Source organism: Taudactylus pleione, unplaced genomic scaffold (assembly GCF_031769625.1).
Source record: "Taudactylus pleione unplaced genomic scaffold, aTauple2 ptg000003l, whole genome shotgun sequence".
Classification (NCBI taxonomy): Eukaryota; Metazoa; Chordata; class Amphibia; order Anura; family Myobatrachidae; genus Taudactylus; species Taudactylus pleione.
In genome coordinates, this window is record NW_028284406.1 from 1,209,356 (window position 1) to 1,225,794 (window position 16,439).

General features: G+C 43.8%; 2 pseudogenes; one reads left to right on the forward strand and one right to left on the reverse strand.

Moving 5' to 3' along the window:
- Window positions 1–2,810: 2,810 nt before the first annotated feature.
- LOC148543420 (5S ribosomal RNA) lies at window positions 2,811–2,929 on the reverse strand (annotated as a pseudogene).
- Window positions 2,930–6,336: 3,407 nt separating this feature from the next.
- Window positions 6,337–6,455, forward strand: LOC148543421 (5S ribosomal RNA; annotated as a pseudogene).
- Window positions 6,456–16,439: the final 9,984 nt, after the last annotated feature.

Below are 16,439 nucleotides of genomic sequence, written 5' to 3' on the forward strand. Positions count from 1 at the left end.
AATTACCGTCAAAAATCCCCGCGGTGTGAGGAAAAGCTATGCAATTAAATTGCTTTTTTCACGTTAGAAAACATGGGATTCAGGTGTGGAAACCCACTGATTCCGCATAAAACTGATTAAATTAAATTAAAGCCCATCCAAACCTAACCTGTAAAAGGCGGGCCTATTCAACACAGTTTAAGTGTCTTTCCACTAAAGTTTGTGCACCTGCACCAGGGCCAGATTAACAATGGGGCGGATGGAGCTACAGCTCCAGGCCTCCACATAAAAATAGGCCCATTAACATGACAGCATGATTACCAGCTGTATTTATTTAAATAGTTATTCTAGTCTCCCCCCCAACAAAAAAAAAAAAAAAATGATGCAATTTTTCTAATTCTTTGTAGTTAGTGTTCATAGTGTAGGGGATGTACACACCAAGGTGACTCTGAACACACTCACACAGCACTGATCACAGCTCTTCCCCTTCTCAGTATAGGCCTTTGAACATTTTCAGCTCCAGGCCCATGTGGGCCTTAATCCGGCCCTGACCTGCACAAAAGTAGGAGCTGTCCCTGTCTGTAGAATCTCATCCACAAACGCACCTGAAGTGGAATTGGCATTCCTCTAATGAAGTGAACTTAAAAAAATATAGTTTTTTTGATTTTCTTAGACATGTACTGCCTCAATAAATACAATTTTCATGAATCACTCAAAAAAAATGAAAGCTCTTATAGCAAGTGATCCCATCATGAACCCAAAATAAAACGTTGGGGATTTATTATCAACACTTTTTGAACAGTTTTTCAGACACTTTTTAAAAATTGTCTTTTTGAGAAAATCTAAATTTAGTCAAAATTTTGATTTAAAATGTCTACATTTTTTTTTTTATTATTGAAACCTACTGCTGTTATATCTAGCTCAATTAGGTGAGCTGCAAGTGCAATTTAGAAAAACTGTTGATCGCTAATTTTTCATTAAAAAAATTTGCAGCTTTATAGGCATATATATATATATATATATGAAAAACAAGAGAATTGACAATCAGGCGACTAGTTTGCTAGATGTGTAAATTCACACACAGTAAAATGTACAGTAGATAAGTTAATGGTTTACAAATGTAGTTATACCTCAAACCATATAGAGGGGCGTGTTTCACGCTAATTAATAAATATAATAAACCAATAAATAGCAAAGTGCTTAGTGCAAAATATGATATATCTGATTACATCTAGATAAAAAAAAAAAATTTTTTGTTGAACTCATATAGACAACAAAGTGCTAGTGCAAAAATATAATGAATCTGAAACAAAGTGCTAGTGCCAAGTATAATAAAAATTATGACAATTTATTGAAAAACAGTGCACATAAAAATATATAAATAAATATGACCATAAAAACAACGACTGGCAGTAAATAGATAAAAACAAAGTAGAGGAAAGTTGATATTTTTAAGCAGCTTATCTGATTGAAGGAGAGAGGTAGTTCTCCACAGTGCATGAGGCAGCCAACAGTCCCAACGCGTTTCGTCACTATGACTTCATCAAGGGGATATTGCTTCAGTGTGGTGGTCCTGTATTCATACCACACTGAGTTCAAATGAGAGTCAGGTGTTCACCCTACTTCCTTTGTCTTAGGGAGACCTCAAAACCAAGCGATTTCATAATTCAGCAAGCCATCATTTAAAATAGTTTGTGTTACAGGGTTTCCCATAAAGAAATGTTAGTTATAAATAGTCAAACGGCGATCTTTTAAGTTCAACTTCCGCCCTTTGTGAACTGGCCTCTGCCCTTAATTGGAGCGTCACATCCGTTCCCGGCAGCTGTGTTAAACCATAGCGCGCGATCAAGCACTTCCGTTTTCTTCCTCGTGTTCCGAACTGGGCACGTCACTTCCGCCCGCCGTGTGTTGACGTGTTCGGAGGTGAGCCGTGTCACTTCCACCAACCCTTCTGTCGTTTCGCTCCAGGACGCGGCACATCACTTCCGCCCTTACTTAATAGATGTGTTGAGCTCTTCCACCCCATTGTTTTCTCCGGACTTAATGCTTCCGCCCTTCTTGTCTATAGAATTAGTATGTTTTTTGCCCAAGTATGAATAATGAGTAGGTGGTGTCTTCCATATTATCTGAAACTAAAATAATAAAGGATAAGCATTCCATTTAAGGAGGGTAATCTGTTTTGATGCTGGATATATAGGTTAGATCATTAAATGATTAGTCTAAGTATAACATTCTCCTTAGGCATAGATATATATTAGAATAATAATATATTAATAGTTTGATCTAAAAACACTATGAATATGTACTGAATTGTTTTATGTATATAATTATATTGGATATTGTTTAGATATTTATTCCAAAAAGGAATTTCTTTAAAAGTTCAACCAAGAGGAGCAGAAATTCAGGGATATAATAAGTTGTGAAATGTTCTTAAGGTATGGGGATCATTCTTTCACTCTTTTCCTTGAAGAAGAGGTTCCAAAGACTCTGAAAATTTCTTGGATTTTCATATTGGTCCGACTCAGACAAACGACCTCTTTTCATCCAGTTAGATAGTTACAATCGGTTTTAAGATGTACTTGAAGTATGGGGATCATTCTTTTACTCTTTTTCTTGAAGGGGAGGTTCCAAAGACTCTAAGGATTTCTTGGATAATCATATAAGTCAAACCCAAGATCCACCTCTTTCCATTCAATTGGGTAGTTAGAATTGTAAAGTTCTGATATCATTAATCACTCCTTGGCCTTAAGGCTTGCAATTGTGAATATGCTATAATTCCCTTTTTAGGCATTATCATTCTCTAGCCTGGTTATATTCCAAACCGCCGGCTGAATTTGCAGCACCAGGTATTCTCAATGGGTTACCTTCCTTGGTACTAACCTGGCCCAATCATGCTTTGCTTCCAAGATCGGACGAGATTGGGCTCACACATGATGGTATGGCAGCAAATACATATTTCGATGGTCCATAATGCCAGATATTCTACCAAACCTGGACTTCCCTCAGAAGATGAACCTTCAGGGTACTACTCAGGCCCCTCCATAACCTGGGGGTATATTGGTAGATAGGAATGGAGCATATCACAAGAAAGGAGCAATTTCGTAGTATTCATTGAAGCCTTTAGGTGCCAGTGTGTCCAGTTCAAACAGCCAGAACATCTCTCTTCTTGATAGCAGATTGCCCAAATCCCCACCTCTTTCTCCCAGAGTAACGTGTTCTATTGCCTTGAAGGTGATATCTTCGGGATCCGAATTATGTTTTATTGAGAAGTGTTTGGAGACTGCATGTCCTTCAACTCTGTTTCTAATGTTCCTAATGTGCTCCTGAATTCTGATTTTTAGTGGTCTCTTGGTTTTTCCTATGTACTTGAGTCCACATGTGCACTCTAACAGGTATATCACTGATGTGGAGTTACAGTTCATAAAATTCTTTATAGTGTATTCCTTAGATCCGTCCGAATTCGTAAATGTTTTTCTCTTGGGGTGAAGAAATTTGCAAATATTGCAATGTCCGCATTTATAGCTTCCATTGCACTTCAAAGTGTTCATAGTTGGTCTTTCATTTCCTTTATCCCTCAGCATACTTGGTGCCAGTAAATCTTTTAAGTTCCTTGATTTTCTATATATAATCTGTGGTTTTGTCGGTAGGATCTTTTGGAGTAAAGGATCCATCAGAAGGATATTCCAGTTTTTGTTAAGAGATTTTTTAATATGATTCTCGTGTCCATTATATGTTGTAATAAATGGTACCATTTCTTCTTTTTGTGGTTTCTCCGTCTTATATTGTAGTAGATTATTTCTCTGTAGGTTTTTCGTTTTCTGCATAGCTGTATTGATGATTGCTTCCGGATACTCTTTTTCTCTAAACCTGGTTGCATAAATATCAAGTTGTTCATTACAGACGTTAGCATTGCTGCAATTACGTTTAATTCTGTAGAACTGGGAGTATGGTATGTTGTTCTTCCATTTGTCCAGGTGACAGCTTTTGTAATGCAGGTAGCTGTTCGCATCTACTCCTTTTATAAAATTTTTTGTGCAAATTTGGTCACCTTCTGATGTTAAAATCAAATCCAAAAACTCAATACTTCTGTTGTTAAAATTTGATGTAAATTTAAGATTCATATTGTTATTTGAAATAAAAATCGTTAAAAGATTCTTCCGATCCTTCCCAAATAATTAAAATATCATCAATATATCTCTTATAAAAAATGATATTGTCTTTAAAAGGGTTATTACTGTAAACATAATTCTTTTCCCAACATCCCATGAACAAATTCGCAAAGCTGGGAGCAAAGTTGTACCCATTGCGGTTCCACAGATTTGACGATAAAATTGAAAAACTTAAAAGAAAACCGTGAGATAGTTCTAAAACCAGCTGATAAAGGGGGGGGTTTGGTTATCATGGATTATGCTTACTACTTAAAAGAAGCACATAGATTACTGGATGACCAAATTTCTTATGAAAAATTGACCAAAGATCCAGTTGAAGAATATACAGAAGAACTTAGAATCATTCTACTCTTTGGTCTACAGAGGAATATTTTAACCAAAGAAGAATTTCAATTCTTAATGAAATCAAACCCCACAACCCCGATTTTCTATTTTTTACCAAAAATACATAAGTCACTTACAGAACCTCCAGGGAGGCCTATAATAGCAGGTATTGACTCCCTCACATCCAACCTCTCCAAATATGTTGACATCTTTTTACAAAAATATGTTATCAAACTAGAATCTTATCTAAAGGATACTACGAGTGTATTACAGCAAACCGAAAATATAACATGGAGATCAACTTATAACTGGATAACTATCGATGTACAATCATTATATACATGTATTGAGCATGAAAAAGGTATCAACGCATCAAGAATTTTTTAGAGTTGGATGAAGAAATTGAAGTTCCACACAAAGAGTTTTTATGTGATCTTATGTCTTTTATACTTACTCATAATTATTTTAAATTTTTAAATCAATTTTATCGTCAAATCTGTGGAACCGCAATGGGTACAACTTTTGCTCCCAGCTTTGCGAATTTGTTCATGGGATGTTGGGAAAAGAATTATGTTTACAGTAATAACCCTTTTAAAGACAATATCATTTTTTATAAGAGATATATTGATGATATTTTAATTATTTGGGAAGGATCGGAAGAATCTTTTAACGATTTTTATTTCAAATAACAATATGAATCTTAAATTTACATCAAATTTTAACAACAGAAGTATTGAGTTTTTGGATTTGATTTTAACATCAGAAGGTGACCAAATTTGCACAAAAATTTTTATAAAAGGAGTAGATGCGAACAGCTACCTGCATTACAAAAGCTGTCACCTGGACAAATGGAAGAACAACATACCATACTCCCAGTTCTACAGAATTAAACGTAATTGCAGCAATGCTAACGTCTGTAATGAACAACTTGATATTTATGCAACCAGGTTTAGAGAAAAAGAGTATCCGGAAGCAATCATCAATACAGCTATGCAGAAAACGAAAAACCTACAGAGAAATAATCTACTACAATATAAGACGGAGAAACCACAAAAAGAAGAAATGGTACCATTTATTACAACATATAATGGACACGAGAATCATATTAAAAAATCTCTTAACAAAAACTGGAATATCCTTCTGATGGATCCTTTACTCCAAAAGATCCTACCGACAAAACCACAGATTATATATAGAAAATCAAGGAACTTAAAAGATTTACTGGCACCAAGTATGCTGAGGGATAAAGGAAATGAAAGACCAACTATGAACACTTTGAAGTGCAATGGAAGCTATAAATGCGGACATTGCAATATTTGCAAATTTCTTCACCCCAAGAGAAAAACATTTACGAATTCGGACGGATCTAAGGAATACACTATAAAGAATTTTATGAACTGTAACTCCACATCAGTGATATACCTGTTAGAGTGCACATGTGGACTCAAGTACATAGGAAAAACCAAGAGACCACTAAAAATCAGAATTCAGGAGCACATTAGGAACATTAGAAACAGAGTTGAAGGACATGCAGTCTCCAAACACTTCTCAATAAAACATAATTCGGATCCCGAAGATATCACCTTCAAGGCAATAGAACACGTTACTCTGGGAGAAAGAGGTGGGGATTTGGGCAATCTGCTATCAAGAAGAGAGATGTTCTGGCTGTTTGAACTGGACACACTGGCACCTAAAGGCTTCAATGAATACTACGAAATTGCTCCTTTCTTGTGATATGCTCCATTCCTATCTACCAATATACCCCCAGGTTATGGAGGGGCCTGAGTAGTACCCTGAAGGTTCATCTTCTGAGGGAAGTCCAGGTTTGGTAGAATATCTGGCATTATGGACCATCGAAATATGTATTTGCTGCCATACCATCATGTGTGAGCCCAATCTCGTCCGATCTTGGAAGCAAAGCATGATTGGGCCAGGTTAGTACCAAGGAAGGTAACCCATTGAGAATACCTGGTGCTGCAAATTCAGCCGGCGGTTTGGAATATAACCAGGCTAGAGAATGATAATGCCTAAAAAGGGAATTATAGCATATTCACAATTGCAAGCCTTAAGGCCAAGGAGTGATTAATGATATCAGAACTTTACAATTCTAACTACCCAATTGAATGGAAAGAGGTGGATCTTGGGTTTGACTTATATGATTATCCAAGAAATCCTTAGAGTCTTTGGAACCTCCCCTTCAAGAAAAAGAGTAAAAGAATGATCCCCATACTTCAAGTACATCTTAAAACCGATTGTAACTATCTAACTGGATGAAAAGAGGTCGTTTGTCTGAGTCGGACCAATATGAAAATCCAAGAAATTTTCAGAGTCTTTGGAACCTCTTCTTCAAGGAAAAGAGTGAAAGAATGATCCCCATACCTTAAGAACATTTCACAACTTATTATATCCCTGAATTTCTGCTCCTCTTGGTTGAACTTTTAAAGAAATTCCTTTTTGGAATAAATATCTAAACAATATCCAATATAATTATATACATAAAACAATTCAGTACATATTCATAGTGTTTTTAGATCAAACTATTAATATATTATTATTCTAATATATATCTATGCCTAAGGAGAATGTTATACTTAGACTAATCATTTAATGATCTAACCTATATATCCAGCATCAAAACAGATTACCCTCCTTAAATGGAATGCTTATCCTTTATTATTTTAGTTTCAGATAATATGGAAGACACCACCTACTCATTATTCATACTTGGGCAAAAAACATACTAATTCTATAGACAAGAAGGGCGGAAGCATTAAGTCCGGAGAAAACAATGGGGCGGAAGAGCTCAACACATCTATTAAGTAAGGGCGGAAGTGATGTGCCGCATCCTGGAGCGAAACGACAGAAGGGTTGGTGGAAGTGACACGGCTCACCTCCGAACACGTCAACACACGGCGGGCGGAAGTGACGTGCCCAGTTCGGAACACGAGGAAGAAAACGGAAGTGCTTGATCGCGCGCTATGGTTTAACACAGCTGCCGGGAACGGATGTGACGCTCCAATTAAGGGCAGAGGCCAGTTCACAAAGGGCGGAAGTTGAACTTAAAAGATCGCCGTTTGACTATTTATAACTAACATTTCTTTATGGGAAACCCTGTAACACAAACTATTTTAAATGATGGCTTGCTGAATTATGAAATCGCTTGGTTTTGAGGTCTCCCTAAGACAAAGGAAGTAGGGTGAACACCTGACTCTCATTTGAACTCAGTGTGGTATGAATACAGGACCACCACACTGAAGCAATATCCCCTTGATGAAGTCATAGTGACGAAACGCGTTGGGACTGTTGGCTGCCTCATGCACTGTGGAGAACTACCTCTCTCCTTCAATCAGATAAGCTGCTTAAAAATATCAACTTTCCTCTACTTTGTTTTTATCTATTTACTGCCAGTCGTTGTTTTTATGGTCATATTTATTTATATATTTTTATGTGCACTGTTTTTCAATAAATTTTCATAATTTTTATTATACTTGGCACTAGCACTTTGTTTCAGATTCATTATATTTTTGCACTAGCACTTTGTTGTCTATATGAGTTCAACAAAAAATTTTTTTTTTTTTTTTATCTAGATGTAATCAGATATATCATATTTTGCACTAAGCACTTTGCTATTTATTGGTTTATTATATTTATTAATTAGCGTGAAACATGCCCCTCTATATGGTTTGAGGTATAACTACATTTGTAAACCATTAACTTATCTACTGTACATTTTACTGTGTGTGAATTTACACATCTAGCAAACTAGTCGCCTGATTGTCAATTCTCTTGTTTTTCACTTTTTAAAAATACTCACACTAGTATTACACTATTGTCTCAGAGCGGACGCCGAAAAAAATAATAGGCTAAGTTGCTATACATTTGAATATTTATTTGTTTCACTCAGTAAGTCACACAGGTAGTGGCGCTGTACCCATCTATTGCTTGATATATATATATATATATATATATAATATAATCCTTGTAGACTTTATTCCTGTATATGATTATCTAGTTGTAATTATATAAGGTGACAATGTCAGACTTTCATGACTAATGAATTTTGTTTTCATTTCTTTTTTAGAAAGAAACAGATATTTTATAATTGCTGCTGCTGCTGCTTTTGTTGTAGTTATCTCCGTCCTGGTGTTCATATACCTCAGAAAACGGGTTAGTAATATGTATGACTAAATTGGTGATGGGTAATGGTGAATTTACTGGTGCAGCGCTAAATGCAGGTGGTCACATCCGTAAGGTGAATTATCTATGGCTGAGGAGTAGAGCGGTTATTTATATCAAGATCTAAAACCAATCAGGCGTTATCTGGGTGTTTTTCCCGGCAGCTGATTAATGGGGATAGTCAGTCTCCACAATAGGAATACAATAATACAAACTTCAAGGCCTGTAAACATTAAACAATTTGTAAGCGGATTAAATAGAAGATAATGTTTAGGTAAGCTAAATAGCTATAAAACAGTTATATAGAAACATACTGTACATTTATAGGCAGGGCCGAAACTAGGATATCTGTCACCCGGTGCAAGGCAGCAATTTTGCGCCCCCTCCCTTCCCGTACCTGGATTTTGTCCTTGCTCCTCGATAAGGCAGTGCACTACTCAGACATCCCTGGTATAGTGACTTACATTATTCCACACATCATAATGCCCATTACACATTATGCCACACACTGCAATGCCTATTACCAAAGTGCCACTTACATATTTGCCCGACACCATTTTATGCCCCACAGTAATGCTTCTAATTACTTTAAAATTACCTTCTCGTTGCCAGGGGTTTCATGCTCGTTGCCATGGAGTTTCATGCTCGTTGCCATGGGGTTTCATTGCTGTTGCCATGGGGTTACATGCTTGTTGCCAGGGGGTTTCATGCTTATTGTCAGGGTATTTATGCTTGTTACCAGGGGTTACATGCTCGTTGCCATGGGGTTTCATGCTCGTTGCCAGGAGTTACATGCTCGTTGCCATGGGGTTTATGCTCGTTGCCAGGGGGTTTCATGCTTGTTGTCAGGGGATTTCATGCTTGTTACCAGGGGTTCCATGTTCGTTGCCAGGGGTTTCATGCTCATTGCCATGGGGTTTATGCTCGTTTCCAGGGGGGTTTGAAGGGAGAAGATGCAGCTCTCGACATCCTCTCCCTGCAGCGCCAGCGTTCCCGGCACTTCTGGGAACGCTGTGTGCATTGCGCTCTGCAAACAGACACTAGAGGTCCAGTAGGACCTCTAGCATCTGTCTCTTCTTTGGCGGCGGCCATTTTTGGATGGCCGTTTTCAACAGAGTCCATGCGGATGGCTAGTCCACATGGAATCTGCTGAAAACGGCCATCCAAAAATGGCCACCGCCAAGGAGGAGACAGACACTAGAGGTCCAGTAAGGACCTCTAGCATTTGTCTCCTCTTTGGCGGCGACCATTTTCAGATGGCCGAGTCAGATTTTTCACCCCCCCGCAATACCCACCCGGTGCACGTGCACCTCTAGCCCCCCCCCTAGTTGCGGCCCTGTTATAGGCCTTAAAGTTAAATAATTCGGCAGATAGTCAGGAATACTGTGGGAATAAGTTGCTCACTCTCCAGTTGTCCTGCTAGTTGATAATAGAAATAGTGAGAGAACTGCCGGTAGGAGCTGCGAAACGCGTCACATGATCGGGGCACTTGGGACTATAAGGATTGCTGTGGTATATTTAAATTGATCGACCTCCTTAGCTGGAAATACCAGCAAATTTGCTGTATCCAAAGGGGGGCCATCCACTGTGCATTGATCATCATCGCGAAACCTGGATCTCAATACTATCCTTATGGAACTGGCAACAAAATACCTTATGCTGGATAACTTTATCTGCTGACTTACTTAACATCGAGGCCTATAAATGTATGCTGCTATGTGATTGTTGTGTAGCTATTTTATCTTGGCTATTCATTTTTTAGTAAACATTATCTTGTATTTCACCCGCTTAGTCATTTATTAATGTTTTCTTGCCTTGAGGCTGCGGTTGAGAGGAGGAGCTTAAGAGAAACTTTATCAACTTTCCAATCCATGATCCAATAACGTAAAGTACTAATGGGTACCCTGTCTTGACACGCCTAGGGCAAATGCCCATTTCTACTTCAGGGTCTATAGGGTATCCACAGGATACCTTGGGGTATAGGTGATGACGTCAGGCATCGGGCACCATAGAGTTAAGTTTTCAGCCTCCCAGGATGCACTAGGGTCCCCCTCCTATACCCTGCTCCCGAGCCAAGGCATCCCAGTTTCGTTGGTGCCCGGCTCGGAGTCGGATGCACCTGTTTAGAGGGGGGCTAAGGATAGCCCCTGAAGTTTTCTACAAGGCAGCTGTGGCTGCACATCTGGAAGTACAGCATGGACAGTCATTCTTGACGTCCATGCTGTCTTCCCTACACCCCCGCCGGTACCAGAACGCCGGTACTGATCCGGGGATGCTGGTAGGCATCTGGGGTCACAGCTAGCGGTGACCCCAGATGTTTGGGACCATGGCCGGATTTAAAGGGGACTGCAGGTAAGCAGCGGGGTCACGCGGTGGATCCCCGCTGGAACATGGTCCGGAGTCCCCAGGCAGGGGGCTCCCTGGGGACTGGCTGCAGCGTGGAGCCAGGTTACGGACCTGCGCTTCCACTACCCCCCTGGGACAGCGGACCGCAGCTGAGCGGTAGCGCTGCGGCGTCCCAGGGGTTAATTGAATGCCAGGGGAGCGCGCCTTCCCTGTACACAGCCGGCGCCTCCCCCGCTGCACACAGCCCTCTCCGCTCTGCTGACTGGCCCTGTGGCAGCGCTCCTCCCCCAGGCCGGCCTCCTCTCTGCTCCTCGGTGGCCATCTTTTGCTGGAAGCATGGTGAGCGCTGCTGGACGCTGATGATCGGTGGCATCGTGGTCTGGGTCCCCCGGCATACCTCTCCTCCGTTGGAACAGGTCTGTGTATGCAGCGCTGTGTTTTACCAGGCCCTGTGTCTGCGTAGTTGAGAATCAGCGCTGATAGTGCAGGGATTGATTTCTTTGCATTGTATGTGACTTCTGCTAGTGTCTGCTGCCTGTACTTTCACTTTCTACTGTCAGCCTTTTCACTGTCCCTGCTCTTCTTCTGCTAAAGCCCTTGCGGTGCGGTGATTGCAGGGCGGTTCTCCCGCTATACTAACGCGTATCAGTGAGAGGGGTCACATACTTGCCATCATGTCTGAGAGTGATTTTCCTCTCCAGCTTCTGTGTACTACGTGTAAGGTACCTATAGCGGAGGGGGAGGGTAGCGCGGAGGGGCTATGTCGGCAGTGTTTTTTATTGACGCGGCCAATTACTGTCACGGCTCCGGTTCAGGAGCCGCCCTGGGCTTGTTTCGCTAAAGCGCTTACAACCCCAGTGGGCCAGTTAGCTCCGCAACCTGCGTTCCCTCAGATGGGATTGTCCCAACAGTCAGTGGTGTCGTCACCCATGCAGGGGTTCCCGAGACAACTGATGGTACCCCACAGTCTCCCCATTTCCCCTCCTCAGGTCTCTCAGGAGCCTGCGTGGGTTAATTCTCTGACAAGTTCTGTGCAGCATTTGTCAGATGTGTTACAAGGGGAGTCTACGTTGCGGCCGGTGGCGTCTCTGTCCACTCCTTATGAGGATGACGAGGGGACGACCGATGATGGGGAGATTCTGGATCTTTCGGACCAAGAACCTCTCCGTACTAAAGAGTCGGACGCTAAGTCTAAGGTTTATATCCCTGGCCTTATTCGTGCAGTCCGCACAGCTTTAGTTATTGAGGATGATGAACCTCCGGTATCAAAATCCAAATATGCCTTTTTCAAAGATGTTAAGGGTGACGCCACAGTGTTTCCTCTTTCGGGTCAATTGGTGGACCACTTAGAGGAGGCGTGGAAATATCCTGCCAAACGGTATCGCCTCAAAGCCGTTTAGCAGTGGCTTATCCGTTTGCGGACAATTATTTTGCTAAGTGGGAATCCCCGCCACAGATGGATTCCCATGTGACACGCCTGGTCCGAAGTGCCACGTTGCCCATGCCCTCCATGTCCTCCTTAAAGGATGCCACGGACCGTAAGGTGGAAATCTGCCTAAAGTCCGTTTATTCCCTTGCGGGGGGGGGGGGCAGCCAGGCCGGCTATGGCCATTTGTTGGGTAGCCAGAGCTATGGAGCGCTGGGCAGATAGTTTAGAGGCATCTTTCGATTCTGACTGTTCGGCTGAACAGTCTGAGTTGATAGGCAATCTCCGGGATTCGGCCACTTACATTAATGAAGCGGCTTTAGATATCAGTACCCTGACTTCTCGGATTTCTTCGGCAGCTGTGGCGGCTGGTCGCACCTTATGGTTGCGATCTTGGAAGGCGGATGCTGATTCTAAAAAGGGCTTGGAAGCTTTGCCTTTTAATGGAGAAGTCCTATTTGGTCCGGATCTGGACAAAATTGTAGCCACGCTGGCGGCAGCCAAATCGGCATGTCTCCAGTCTGCTGCAGTTCCTTCCAGTTCAGGTACGCTGTCCTTTCGGCCTTACAGGGCCCAGGGTAGGCCTAAAGCACAGTCCTTTCCCCGACAGGCTGGCCCCAAGAAATCGGCCAAGCCCCGGAAGCAGGCCTGGAGTACCAGACGTCCGGCCCCTAAGTCCGATGACAAACCTGCGGCCTGACGGTCCGGGCCTCCCTTTGGGGGATCCCAAAGTGGGAGGCCGCCTGCTACGGTTCGCCCAGTGTTGGTCGTGGTTACTGCGTCAGTTGGTTTCAGGAGGTGGTTTCTCACGGGTATGCCCTCTCCTTTCAGCACAGGCCCCCATCCCGATTCTTCACCACGGGTCTTCCATCAGACCGGAACAAAGCCACGGAACTGCGGAAGGTTTTGCACACTATGCTCCAGGCTGGAGTTATAGTGCCTGTTCCTTTCTCCCAGAGGGGCCTGGGTTTCTATTCCAATCTGTTTTTGGTGCAGAAACCCAATGGGTCGTACCGTCCGATCCTCAACCTCAGAGCACTCAACAAGTCCTTGCGGGTGCCGAGGTTTCGGATGGAGACCCTACGGTCCATCAATCTGGCGCTGGAACCTGGGGATTACATGGTGTCGTTGGACATACAGGACGCTTACCTGCATGTCCCTATTCTTTCGCGCCATCAACAGTTCCTCAGGTTTGCAATCCGCAACGATCACTTCCAGTTCCGGGTGTTACCTTTTGGCCTGGCGACAGCACCACGTGTGTTCACCAAGGTGATGGCGGTCATGGCGGCTGCAGGGAGTCCGCATGTTGCCGTACCTAGACGACCTTCTGTTGGTAGCAGGCTCTCCAGAGCTCCTTCTACACCATTTGGATCTGACGATTGCAGTACTGCAACGACACGGCTGGTTGATAAACTGGCAAAAGTCCACCCTGATCCCGTCTCAGAGGATTCTGCACCTCGGAGCCTTGTTGGACTCCAGTCAGCAGAGGATCTGTGATGGGGGAAAAGATCTCTGCCTTGCAGTTGAGGGTGCGCAGTTGTCTGCGGAGTCGCCGTGTGTCTCTTCACTCGGCAATGAGGTTACTGGGCTCCATGGTTTCCGTATTCGACATGGTGGAATATGCCCAGTTTCACTCCAGACCTCTGCAGCAATTGATCCTGTCCAAATGGAATGGACTGCCTCAGAGTCTCAAATCCCAGATGATGGTGCTCACTCCGGAGGTTCGCCTGTCCCTTGCCTGGTGGTTGCAGACGACCCATCTCAACAGGGGTCGTCCATTTTGGGTGGCGAACTGGGTCTTGTTGACAACGGATGCCAGTCTTCATGGCTGGGGAGCGGTCACGGGTCCACACTTGTTCCAGGGCAGATGGACTCAGGCGGAAAATGAGCTTCCGATAAACATCTTGGAACTCCGCGCCGTTTTCAATGCTCTCCAGCAGGCCCATCGGGTCCTCCAAGGTCATCCCGTGCAGGTCCAGTCGGACAACACCACCACTGTGGCCTACATAAATCGGCAAGGAGGAACCCAAAGTCGGGCGGCACTCGTAGAGGTGTCCCGCATCCTGGTCTGGGTGGAGTGCAATCTCCCGGCCATATCAGCGGTATTCATCCCGGGAGTAATCAAATGGGAGGCCGACTTTCTCAGTCACCAGCACGTTCATCCGGGGGAATGGTCTCTGCACCAGGACGTCTTTCAACTTCTGGTGGACAGGTGGGGTCTTCCAGAGATCGACCTCATGGCGTCACGGCACAACAACAAGTTGCCGTGTACGGGTCTCGCACAAGAGACGAAAAGGCGTCTCTGGTGGATGCTCTGTCCGTCCAGTGGACGTTCCGGTTTGCTTATCTCTTTCCTCCGTTTTCCCTTCTTCCACGGGTAATCCGGAAATTGAAACAGGAAGGAGGGATGCTCCTGTTGATAGCTCCCGCGCGGCCCAGACGGCACTGGTTCTCAGACCTTCAGGGTCTGTCCATGGACATTCCTCTGCGGTTGCTGCTATGACCGGACCTACTGTCACAGGGTCCTTGTCTTCACCCGGACCTGACTCGGCTGTCTTTGACGGCGTGGCTGTTGAGACGGCCATGTTAAGGTCTAGGGGGTTTTCCAGCTCTGTAGTACGAACTATGCTAAGAGCTCGGAAACAGTCTGCTGCAAGAAGATACCATCGTGTGTGGCATACGTTCTTCCAGTGGTGTCGACCGAGAGGTTATGCACCTCGGGAGTTCCGTCTGTCTAGAGTGCTAGCATTCCTACAGGCGGGACTAGACCATGGGCTTCGCCTTGCTTCTTTGAAGGTGCAGGTTTCTGCCCTGTCTGTCTGGTTCCATCGAAGGATTGCTACAATCCCTGATGTGCGCACCTTTATGCAAGGTGTTCTTCGAATTCAGCCGCCATTTGTTCCACCGGTGGCGCCTTGGGATTTGGCTGTGGTCCTGAGGGCTCTCCAGGGACCGCTGTTTGAACCACTGGGCTCAGTGTATCTTAAATGGCTGACAGCTAAAACGATTTTCCTTCTGGCCATCGCTTCGGCCAGACGTGTTTCTGATTTAGTGGCTCTCTCTTGTAGACCCCCTTTCTTCATTTTTCATGGGAACAGGGCGGTGCTGCGCACTCGTCCTGAATTTCTTCCCAAAGTTGTTTCCCGTTTTCATATCAATGAGGAAATCGTTGTGCCGGCTTTTAAATCACCTGACCTTTCAGTGGGTGAGGCCACTTTGGACGTTGTGCGGGCCTTAAGGATTTATGTTGACCGCACTTCGTTTAGGAAGTCGGACGCCTTGTTTGTCCTCTATGGCTTCTGTAAAAAGGGTTGGCCTGCTTCCAAGCAAACTTTGGCAGGTTGGATCCGTATGGCTATTTCAGAAGCTTATCTTCATGAAGGCCTGCCGGTTCCATCCTCTGTGAGGGCTCATTCCACTAGGTCTGTGGGTCCTTCGTGGGCAGCTCGACGTGGTGCCTCTGCAGTCCAGATCTGCAAGGCTGCCACGTGGTCCTCTGTCCATACCTTTGTGAGGTATTACGCGTTTGACACCTTTGCCTCTCAGGATGCTTCCTTCGGGCGGCGGATTCTCCTTTCAGCACAAGAGCGTCCCCACCCTTGAAGGATACTGCTTTGGGACATCCCCAAGGTATCCTGTGGATACCCTATGGACCCTGAAGTAGAAAATATGAGATATGGTAAGAACTTACCTTTGTTATCTCAATTCCTACGAAGTCCATAGGGTTCCACAGGACTCCCGCCCTGTCGCACCTGTGCTGCAGATGGGCTTTGCTCTGGTCACCGGTTTTTCCGTTTCCCTCTGGTGAGAATGTGATTCTTGTGTGTGTCCAGATCTTTTTTTCTCTCTCTTCCTTCCTCCGACCTATGGCTTGGTACGTAACTGAGATGCCTTGGCTCAGGGGCGGGGTATAGGAGGGGGACCCTAGTGCATCCTGGGAGGCTGAAAACTTAACTCTATGGTGCCCGATGCCTGACTTCATCACCTATACCCCAAGGTATCCTGTGAACCCTATGGAC